Here is an 11107-nt window from a genome sequence, read left to right as displayed (position 1 = left end):
AACCATTGTATCTTATGCTTTGAAAGACCAATTCCTGGTAAGCATGAAACATTGATTCCTTTGTTATCCAATTCTTTCATTACCTAACATCCAAGCTTTGAAAATGCCATATTGATCCTTATGCAGATTGAAACCTTTTCATTTTGAGCGTCCAATGTTGTTAGTTCCAAGTTCGAAGTACCATTTGTACAAATGATTCTATTTATTGCTTATTACTGTTTATTCTGTTATTATGTTAGAATTGGATTGTTTTTATAAAATTGTGGACCAGATTCGTGGTCAGACCATATAATGGTCAAGTTAGGCCAATGTGTGTCTTGGATCCAGTAGTTATAGCAGTGCTGTGTGGTTTGCTCGGGGTTAGTGCGTGACTGATCAGCAACCTAACCTTGGTTTTTTTTTAAATGAAATTATAATATCCAATTCTAAATCATAATTTATTGTTCACTAGATATCATAACCCTTTTCACTTGATGATCATTATTCTCAGTTTTGTCATTGTGACTTGCTGAGCTAGTTAGCTCATTTGTGCGATATTGTTTATGTTCTTTTTCAGTTAAGAAGGAACCAGTTGGTAGCGCATATCCTCAGTCCAGCGCGAGAGCTAGGGATTCAGGTTGATCGAGTTAAGCTAGCAGGGTTCTTTTGGGATAATTTGAGTTTGTAAAAGTTTGTAATAATGTTTAATACTCAGTTTTGAGATTGGATAGTTGGGATTTGAACGGTTTATAATATAAGTGTGTGTTTGGCTTGTGTGCATACTTTAACCTGTTGCGGTCCGTGGTAGTTGGTAAGTAGGGTCACTGCATATTATTATTATCTTTATTATTATAAGGAGGTTATAAATAAGGTGTGTGTATGTAGACCCCAAACTTCTGACCCGGGTTTGGAGGGCGTCACATTATTGGTCCGGTTCCAATACAAAGTCTCGGAGGTTGCTCATATACGTTGGTAGTTGTGGATGATTATTAATGATTCACATGGACTGAATTTCTCAAAGCTAAAAGTGATGCTTTTGAATCCTTCTCATCTTTATGTAATAGGATTCAAAATCAACAAAATAAAACCATAGTCTATATAAGGACTGATCATGGTAAAGAATTTGAGAATTCAAGTTTCACCAACTTTTGTGATGAACATGGCATCACACATAATTTTTCCGTTCCATACACTCCTCAATCCAACGGAGTAGTTGAACGGAAAAATAGAACACTCCAAGAAATGGCTAGCACAATGCTAAATAAATATCGTCGACCTAAATATTTTTGGGCCGAGGCTATGTCAACCGCTTGCCATATTCTTAATCGGGTTTTGTTACGACCTATAAAACAAAAGACTCATTACGAGTTATATTTTGGAAAAACTCTGAAACTAAGCTACTTTTGAGTATTCGGAAGCAAGTGCTTCATATTAAATTCAAAAGAGTACCTTATGAAGTTTGATCCTAAATCAAATGAAGGTATATTTCTTGGATACTCGAACAATAGTAAAGCTTACCGAGTGTTTAACCTCAAATCGCTTGTGGTGGAAGAATCTATGAATGTCGCTTTTGATGAAAGTAAACCACCGGTGAAATATAAAGATCTTGTTGACCAAGAAAATGTTGAACAAGATGATATTGAAAAGGTTATTTGACAATTCGAAAATATGGATCTCGGGACTCCCGTATATAAAAATCCATTAGAGTTGGACGAAAAGGAATATAAACTTCATAAAGCAATTCCCACTATAAAAAGTCATCCACTAAATAATGTGCTTGGAGACTTAAGGAAGGGAGTTCAAACGCGGTCACAAGTTCAAAACGTTGTAAATCATCTTAGCTTTATATCTCAAATAGAACCTAAGACCGCGAAAGAGGCTTTATTAGACGAGGATTGGATTTCTGCTATACAAGATGAATTGCTCCAATTTACTCGTAGTAAAGTATGGGAACTTGTCCCTAAGCCTCATGATACTTCCATAATTGGTACAAAATGGGTATTTCGAAATAAATTAGACAAAAATGGAACGGTAGTTCGAAATAAAGCAAGATTAGTTGCAGAAGGATATACCCAAATGGAAGGCATAGACTTTGATGAAACATATGCACCTGTAGCAAGAATTGAATCAATTCGAATGTTATTGGCTTATGCTTGTCATAAAAATCTCAAAGTCTATCAAATGGATGTGAAATCTGCATTCTGAAACGGGATCTTGGAAGAGAAAGTATATGTGAAACAACCTCCCGGGTTTGAAGATGCAACACATCCCGATTATGTCTATAAATTATATAAAGCTCTATATGGCTTAAAACAAGCCCCAAGAGCATGGTACGAAAGGTTGAGCAAGTTCCTACTAGACAATAAATTTAAGATGGGAACGGCCGATAAAACCTTATTTATGAAGCAAGAAAAAGATGATATATTGCTCGTACAAATATACGTAGATGACATCATTTTTGGATCAACAAATGATGCACTATGTAAAGAATTCTCTGAAAATATGAGTAAAGAATTCGAGATGAGTATGATGGGAGAATTAAACTTCTTTTTGGGATTGTAAAAAAGGCAATCTGATGAAGGCATCCATATCTTTCAATCCAAGTATTGTAAAGAGATGTTGAAAATTTTTGAAATGGATAATGTCAAACCCATCTCTACTCCTATGTTTACATCCGATAAATTAATGGAAGATCCAAAAGGAATTCCCGCAGACACAAAAAAATATCGAGGAATTATTGGTAGCTTGCTCTATATAACTACAAGTCGTCCCGATATTCAATATAGTGTTTGTAAGTGTGCTAGGTTTCAAGTAGCACCTAAAGAATCTCATTTATCCGCGGTAAAAAGGATATTGAAATATCTTAAAGGAACCATTGATATTGGTCTTTGGTATCCAAAAGGAATACCATTTGACTTAGTATGTTTTTCTGATTCGGACTATTCCGAGCATTTAGTCAATATAAAAAGTACTAGTGGTACTTGTCAGTTTCTCGGTGGATGTTTAGTTTCTTGGTTTTCAAAGAAACAAAATTCCTTATCCATCTCAGCAACCGAGGCTGGGTATATAGCAGCTACAAAGTGTTGTGCTCAAATACTGTGGATGAAGCAAACACTAGCTGACTATAATATAAAATTTGATGTGATCTCAATCTTATGCGATAATACGAGTGCTATCGATCTTAGCAAGAATCCCATACTACATTCTAGATCTAAACATATAGATGTGAGACATCATTTTTTACGTGATCATGTCAATAAAGGCGATATAAAAATGACTCATATTGATACTGAGATCAATCTCGCTGATATATTCACAAAACCATAAAATTCTGAAAGATTCACTAAACTCCGCTTGGATTTAGGAATGTTGGAATTTGTGAAATAAAGGTTTATATAAAGAATAGTTGAGAATTATAAAGAAGTCTCAACGATAAGGATATTCTCCCGATCAAGTTATTAAGTTATCTGAAACTCAGATTTGTCAATAAAGAAATTTATTGATCGGGTTAAGATAACTTAAATAGCCCAGATTAACTGGGAAAATAAACTTAATCGAGTGAAAATTTATTATTCCATAAGATTTATAAATATTTAGAAGTCTTTCCTATATAGACTGATTATTATTTTCAGTTATTCATATATATATTTCTGTGATATTTATATATATATATAAATTTTTGAAAAATTATATATGGATAAATATATATATAATATTCCAGCTATATTAATTGTTTTTCAAATATATTTTCTGGATTGTTTTATCCGGCCCAATCAAATAAATCCGGCCCAAATACCTTTTAAAAGGGTTTATCTATTTATTTTTAAAACAGCCCAGCCCATTTAATCAAAAACCCAATTTCTATTAACACCATATAATCTTGGTCGTTCATCCCTAACCCTAATGAATCTTAGCCGTCCATCCCATATAATATATAAACGAAACTCTATTTGTATAGTGCATGCTCTCAGTTTAGTTCCTAACCCTAATCTCTTAACTCTCTCTCGCCTCTCTTCTTCTCTCCGCCTTTTTCGAAGAACCCTAGATTGATTTCTTCGTTTCCCCTTCAAATCCTTGATGAATTCTTACAGATACTATGCTTATATATATAATCATCATATCTCTAAAAGATATGATAAAGACAGTTGTTTAGGTTGGTAAATCAATTCGATTTAGATGATAAAAATCGACGATTATTATATAAATCGAACGAGAATCATCAAATCAGACATTAAATCGATTGATTTATATATATACACTCAGTTTTATTGTTGATTCATCGATTAAATGAAAACCTAACGTGTTTTCAAAGTTTGATGACAGGAGAAGACTGGTAAGTGCAATATCCTCTCGAAAAAGAAGGTTCGAAGGCTGCATGTGACGGAAAAAGGTAAAACAGAAGTTGACTCAGTCCGCGACTGAGTCAACCGGGTAAATCCTATGAGTCAGGCCAAACTCTAGGCTCAGGTAAGAATTCTGTAATCCTTTCAGTCTAATTTGATTGATTTTATTTGTTAAGAGACTTGACTAAAAGTTAAATCGATTATTATCTGATTAATTTGTATCTTTGTGAGATGAATGTCCAGTGATATGTTTTCGATGAAACCGTGAATTGATTCTATTATGTGTTTGATCGAATTAAAGGTATATAGTTTGGATTATCTGTTGGATTAATGTTAATCTGGTGAAATTGTGATTATCTGTTGGATTAATTTTTATCTGGTAGATTTGTGATTAACTTTGAATTTGTGATTAACTTTGAATTTGTGATTGTCTGTTGGTTTGAAGATTACCTATTAGCTGTGTTGTTTAGTCAATAAATTTTTTTAATCTAAACTGTATCTTAATGGTTGTTTAAAGTAAGAAATTTGGTAGCTTAAAGTGAAAAATTCGTGTATGATAATCACTTGGTTAAGTTAAGAACCATTTCTCTCAGCAGTTGAAGCTTAATTGGACTAAATATGAGTGTAAATTGTAAACTGGATGAGTTAAATAACATGCTTGATTAAAGTTAAAATCTGTGAATCTGTTTGTTTCAAAATCTCCCTGAAATTGTTTAAAATAAAGTCTATTTACTTGGTATATTATGGAGTTTTGGAATAAAATTACAATAATAACAGATTGAGTGTTGATACATTTAAGTCCAAGAAAGTCAGTGTCCTAGTTAATTTGACTTTAAGTTCCTTGATAACTTAGTGTACTTCTTAAATTCTTATCTGTCTAATGATGAAGTTACCTAGATGTAAACCCTAGTGGATTAAGTTTTTAACACAGCTGTTTATATTTATGATCTAAGTATTGATTGAGTTTTGCAAAACAATAATTTTATATATCTGTGCTCTGAGTACCTGATTAACCTTTGCAGAACTATATGTATATGTGCTTGTGATCTGTGTGTTATTAAAGTATATTACTTGAGTTTTTGACACAGCTTATATACATTATTTTTCAAATAGTACTTTAAAAAGTAATCTGTCTTGGATTGATAAATCACAGTTCTGTCTTAACAGTTCTCTACTAGCACTTTCCTTTAAAAAGAAAACAGACTCTTGCCTTCATTCTCTGTCAGGAACCAAATGTATAATCAAGATTAAAACATTGAACCTGGTCTGTTATCTCTTTAAGTGATAAAATCTGTGTAAAATAGACCCTGAACATGCTAACACTTGATTTTCTTGGTTACTTGGTTAAATTGAACTACTTACATGATAATTATAATTATCTGTGATCATACTGCTTAGCATTAATCTATTTTTAATCTACCTAATTGATCTAAGATTATTGAAATGTTAAGTCTGTTTAAATGTGTGACCAAACGAATGTGCAAGTTGTCCTTATTGCAGTCTTAAGCTAAATATATTGAATCTGGATAAGAAATGCCTTGTTGACTCCAATCTCTACTTGTCTATTTGATGGGTGTACTGAGTCTGTGCATCATGTTTGTTTGAATATATATAATCTGTGGACTTATAGTGCAACACTATTTACTATTCTGTGTTTGTTTGTGCTTAAGCAGTTATAAGAAATCAGATAAGGTATATTGTAGACTGGTCTGTGTAATAAAAATAAAATAATACACTCACACATCAGCCCTCACAGTAAGACCTGACAGGGGAGCCTTGAGCATCCCTGTATCTGGATCACTGCTGTGATTAATGGCCACTTAGAACAATTAGGTGACATTTTATTTTTTTTAACTTACTACATTTAAAGTGTTATATCTGATATAAATAATCTGAGTGTTGTATTGTCTTGAATGCTTGATGAACTAAATGAAAGCTGGTTGTGTATGCTATGTTCTATGTTTAATATGCATGACATTCATTTGGTTGCATCTCATTAATAACATAATTTCTTGAGAAATAAATGTAACAGATTTTATTTGCATTAAAAATAAGTTCTTCTTTCAAACTCACTTCACACACAACTCATCCTTAAATGCTCCTGCACTGAAAGTACAGTCCCTGTGTAATAGAGTAAGCTATGATATCAACTTTATGTCACACAGTTTCCAAAACTTACTTATGTACTGTGCTATTTTCTAAAGTAGACACAAAGACAAAGAATTAATACATTCTTTATTCTATGATGTAATAGTTTATGAATCTGTGTATATGTGTTGCATTTCATCATTCTCTCAATTGCATCATCCTAGTATCTATTCATAAAAGACTTGGATTTTTGTGTAACACAGCCATGCATGCATTAAATGTTTTTCACTGTTCATGAACAGTAAACAATTTCTAAAAATTTTAATTTGTAAAATCTTTTCTCTTTGCATATGTGTTAAATGGTTATATATATGAATATCTTGTATGCTGCATTCACACACACACTAGTTGCGTAAACTCCACTTCACTTACAACATGAACCCAAATGCTAACCCTTTTTACCCTAAACCAAGACCACTGATTGAAAACCCATATCTTCTTGAAGATATGGAGAAAAATCAGTTTCATCACCACAAAACCTCTGCTTTCAAAACTGTTCAATCTTCATATCATAAACATTATCACAAAAGACATTTTCCACCTAAACAACTCAGAAAGGGATACAAAAATCACACCATTCCTTTCTACCAAAGCAGAAAATTTCAGAACCCTCATTTCCCTAACCCTAGACTTCCTAACCTTTTCAAGCCAAAGTTTACACCAGAAAGGTCAATCTAAGACAAAATCCAAACACCTCCATGAGCACACCAAAGCCCCCTCCACCAAAACTTTCAAACCCTTTAAACTGCAAAAAGTTTCTTGAACTTGTCAAAAATGTCAAACCTGGCACTTGTGTTCATGTGAAGGGTGAAGTAGAGTTCATAATTAGAAGGGCTAGGTGGGATGGTCTCATGTATAACTTAGGTAAGCACTACTGCACACACCTCATGGGAGATAATCTATTGTAACATGAATATTATAAAAGGGGTAGATGGCATACTGCATTTCACTATATAAGTCAACAAAAAGGTCATTTGTGTTGATAACAAAAGCATTAATAGGGCACTGCATTTACCTTTACATCTGTGTGAGTTGCCTTTTGAGGATATCTTCTCTTTATTTGTTTTTAACAAATCTGAATTCTCTTTTTGTAAATCTGACATTCTTGATGGTCTATGTGATGTTAACTGTGGTATTCATTTCAAACACTTGACTGGCACATTTCAGCATCTTGCTCTAATCATTAGGGAAAATGTTATGCCAAAACCAAATTAAAGTAAGTACTTTGATTTTTTTGATATGAAAATCATGTATCTTTTATGCACAAATAAAATCCATTTCAGCATATCTTATGTTATTCTTCTAAACATGATCAATGCACATCTTGTAGATTATATGCCTTATGGTATGTTAATCTCATCTTTCTTTGCACTTTGCAACATTAACATGCCTAAAGCATTTTTTAATCTTGATGATTCTCAAATCACTAATGAACACATTAGGCCACAAGTGCCCCTGATGCACTGTGAGCCTCAAGAGGCATCTCCCACAGTTATTCCTCAATTTATTAGAGAGGAAGATGTGTTTATGTCTAAGTTTGAGTCTGTCAATATCATGTTTCATGAATTAAAACTTGAACTTAAGAGGGTTAAGGAAGAAATAATGAGATTAAAGAAAAAGTAGGAGAATTAGAGAGTCTCACTGCCTCTTGCAAACATAGGATTGCATATTTAGAGCATTTGGATGCATCTACTCTAGGAACTCCTTGCATAAATGATTATAACATTGTCTCTTCCTTTCAAGTCCCCATGCATGATAACACTGCTATGATTCATGAGTTAGAAGAGGTTAATGTGGGTGCTAAAGGTCAACTGATTGATAACTTGACTGATTTGGTTCATATTTGTGATGCTACTGGAAATGTGATTGGTTAACTTACCTGATTCTGCTATGTGATGAAGTCTGCTATGTGATGTTGTGCTGGTACTTGCTGTTATGTACCTATTTTGCTATTATATGATGTATTTGTAACTTATCAGACTTTGTGTTGGTTGTTGTTTGTAATATTGAATTGTTGTTTAACTTTGTTTGGATTTGATGGAGTGTATGCACTCCTTAGGCTTTGTAATCTCTTAACACAGGTGCAGAACTTTATTCTATTTAATCAGTGAACCACACTGATTGATATGAACATTTTTGTTCCATGTAATATACTCTGCATTCTGTTATTTCTGGTGTTGCATACTCTATCATCATTATACTACAAGTTTACTCTTAAACTCACTAACCATTCTATGCAGGATCAAAGTCAAATCTGACTTTAAACGTTTCTATGTTTTCTGGTATAAAAATATGAGTTTGTGAAATCTATTTCTCGTGCAGGATTTAGATATGATATATAATCACTTGTATTCAAACAATAAACCACATTAATTGAAAAGAACATTTCTGTTCTTGCAGATACTCCAGTACTTTATTCTGATACAGCTAACAGTTATGTAAATTGCTGGCAATTGCTTTCTATGTCAAACTAATTTGCAGGAAATGCACATCTCTGAGAATCTACCAATATATATAGAATTTGACAAAGTCCAGTTCAATGCATTCCAGGAAAGGTCATTTTAAAGGTATAAAAGGTGAGAAGAACATTTTCCTTTATATATTTTATCTATATTATTCACACTACTCAAAGCACAAACCATCCCAGTTACCATTCTAAAGGTATGTGCACCTTGTTCTCAATTTCACTAGTAGTCTGGTGTGTTAAGTATAAGTCTCTGGTTAGTCAAATCAGTCATACTAGATAGATTTTATTAGTTGGTCAGCTTTGTAAAATTTGTGCTTAGCTACTGTTGTTAAATTGGATCCATTCAAGACAGAATTGTAGTTTGTATTAGACCTTGTTAAATGTAATGTCATCAACTAGTCTGTATTAGATCTCAAACTGTGTAGTCTGTTACTTAGACCTAGAAATAGACAAAGATTGTATTAGTATTAGATTTTGTACCAAAAAACTAGATTGTATTAAAGACAGTTCTTATAATTTGTGATTGCAGAATTATGTATTCTAGATTGTAAAACACTAAGGCCTTGTTCTTATAAATCAAGATATACTCTATACTGAAAAAGAATAAAATTGGCTTAGTACAAGTTGTCTCAAGTTACATGCAATCTATCAACATGAAATGAGCTTGCTAAAATTTAATTAACTGATCTTTAAATATAAGTTCAAACAAGAGGCTAAATCACATCATCATGCAATTATACTTATAAAAACTGTTTTGACTACAATATTTGGTAATCAAATTGAAAAGGGATCAACTGCTAATAGTTATAATTAGTTTGGCTCTTAAAAAATTACATCCTTTCTTCTAAATCAAACCATGCATGCTTACATCAACTGTTTTTAGATCAACAATATCATGTTTATAATCCCTACTTGATCAAAATACATGTACTTGATTAGATCTATTATCAAATTGCCATGTTTACCTAGTCAATACTTTTAGATTCAACTCTTCCTCATAAATATATACTCTTTTTGGCATGTACCAAACAAAAGGGGAAGAGAAATTATGATCATATTATGATAAATTTGAACAAGGATAAGAGAATTGGACCCCTCTTTTTCAAAATTTAGAAAATTGCTATCTTTTTGATATACAAGGATCTATCTGTGCTTCTATTATTGTATGATACATCTAACAAAGTATTTTGCAGGATCTCAAGAAATAGATTCAATCTCTAAGTAAATAAATGCTTTATGTGCAAAGTATTTTTCAAAAAATTCATGCATACACCAAGGGGAAACACACACTGATAATTTTATGTTTGTATGGCAAATACCAAAAAAGGGAAGATTGAAAGGATATCTTCGATATATTATTTATTTTGGTATTTGTACGATTAAATATAAAATTAAGAACACGTAGATCCTCTCCATTAGGACATGAATTTAATTGATCCAAATCAGAGTCAAAAAGTCAAACTAGCAAAATCATGTCTTTTAAACAGATAAAAGAGGTATTCCATTTTTGCAAAATATCAAAACTATATTTTTATGGAATATACCTCTAAGGCAATATGATCAAATAAGAAATATCAAGATATGATATTTCTTAGATCTGTGTTGCAAAAGGAATATAGCAACAAGCTCGAATAAGGAATATTACAAAAATATTCTTTAAATGTCTCGTGCTATATCAAAAATATTTAACTCTTCGCTCCAAAATATATCTCTACATATATCAAAAGAATTTTTATTCAAAGATTATTAATATTCATGATTGGAATATTAATATCCAGTTATGCAACTCATTTCTGTATACTTATAGTACATTTCTCCCAGTTCGTAAAATCAGCATTTCTCGGAGAAAATTATTCAAAAATACTCAAACACATTTCCTATCATCCAAATATATTTTATATATTAGAAAATATATGTTAAGTATTTATTCAAGTCAAAACTTTGGTCAAAAGATCCATCTCCTTTATTTCAAGACCAATGATATTTTCACTCGGAAGAAAGGCTGACATAATAGTTTTATTTTTAGAAAAAATACTTCCACATGCTATAATGACTTGAAATTTGGTATGTATCATTTAAATGGTATTTTCTAAGTATAGTAAAAATTTCGTAGCATTCAGAGAAATTTTGTCCAGGCACAAAATTCGAGGCAGTTGGTCCCACAGTTGAC

Source organism: Apium graveolens, chromosome 7 (genome assembly GCF_009905375.1).
Source record: "Apium graveolens cultivar Ventura chromosome 7, ASM990537v1, whole genome shotgun sequence".
Taxonomy (NCBI): domain Eukaryota; kingdom Viridiplantae; phylum Streptophyta; class Magnoliopsida; order Apiales; family Apiaceae; genus Apium; species Apium graveolens.
Note: the sequence above shows the minus strand (reverse complement) of the source record.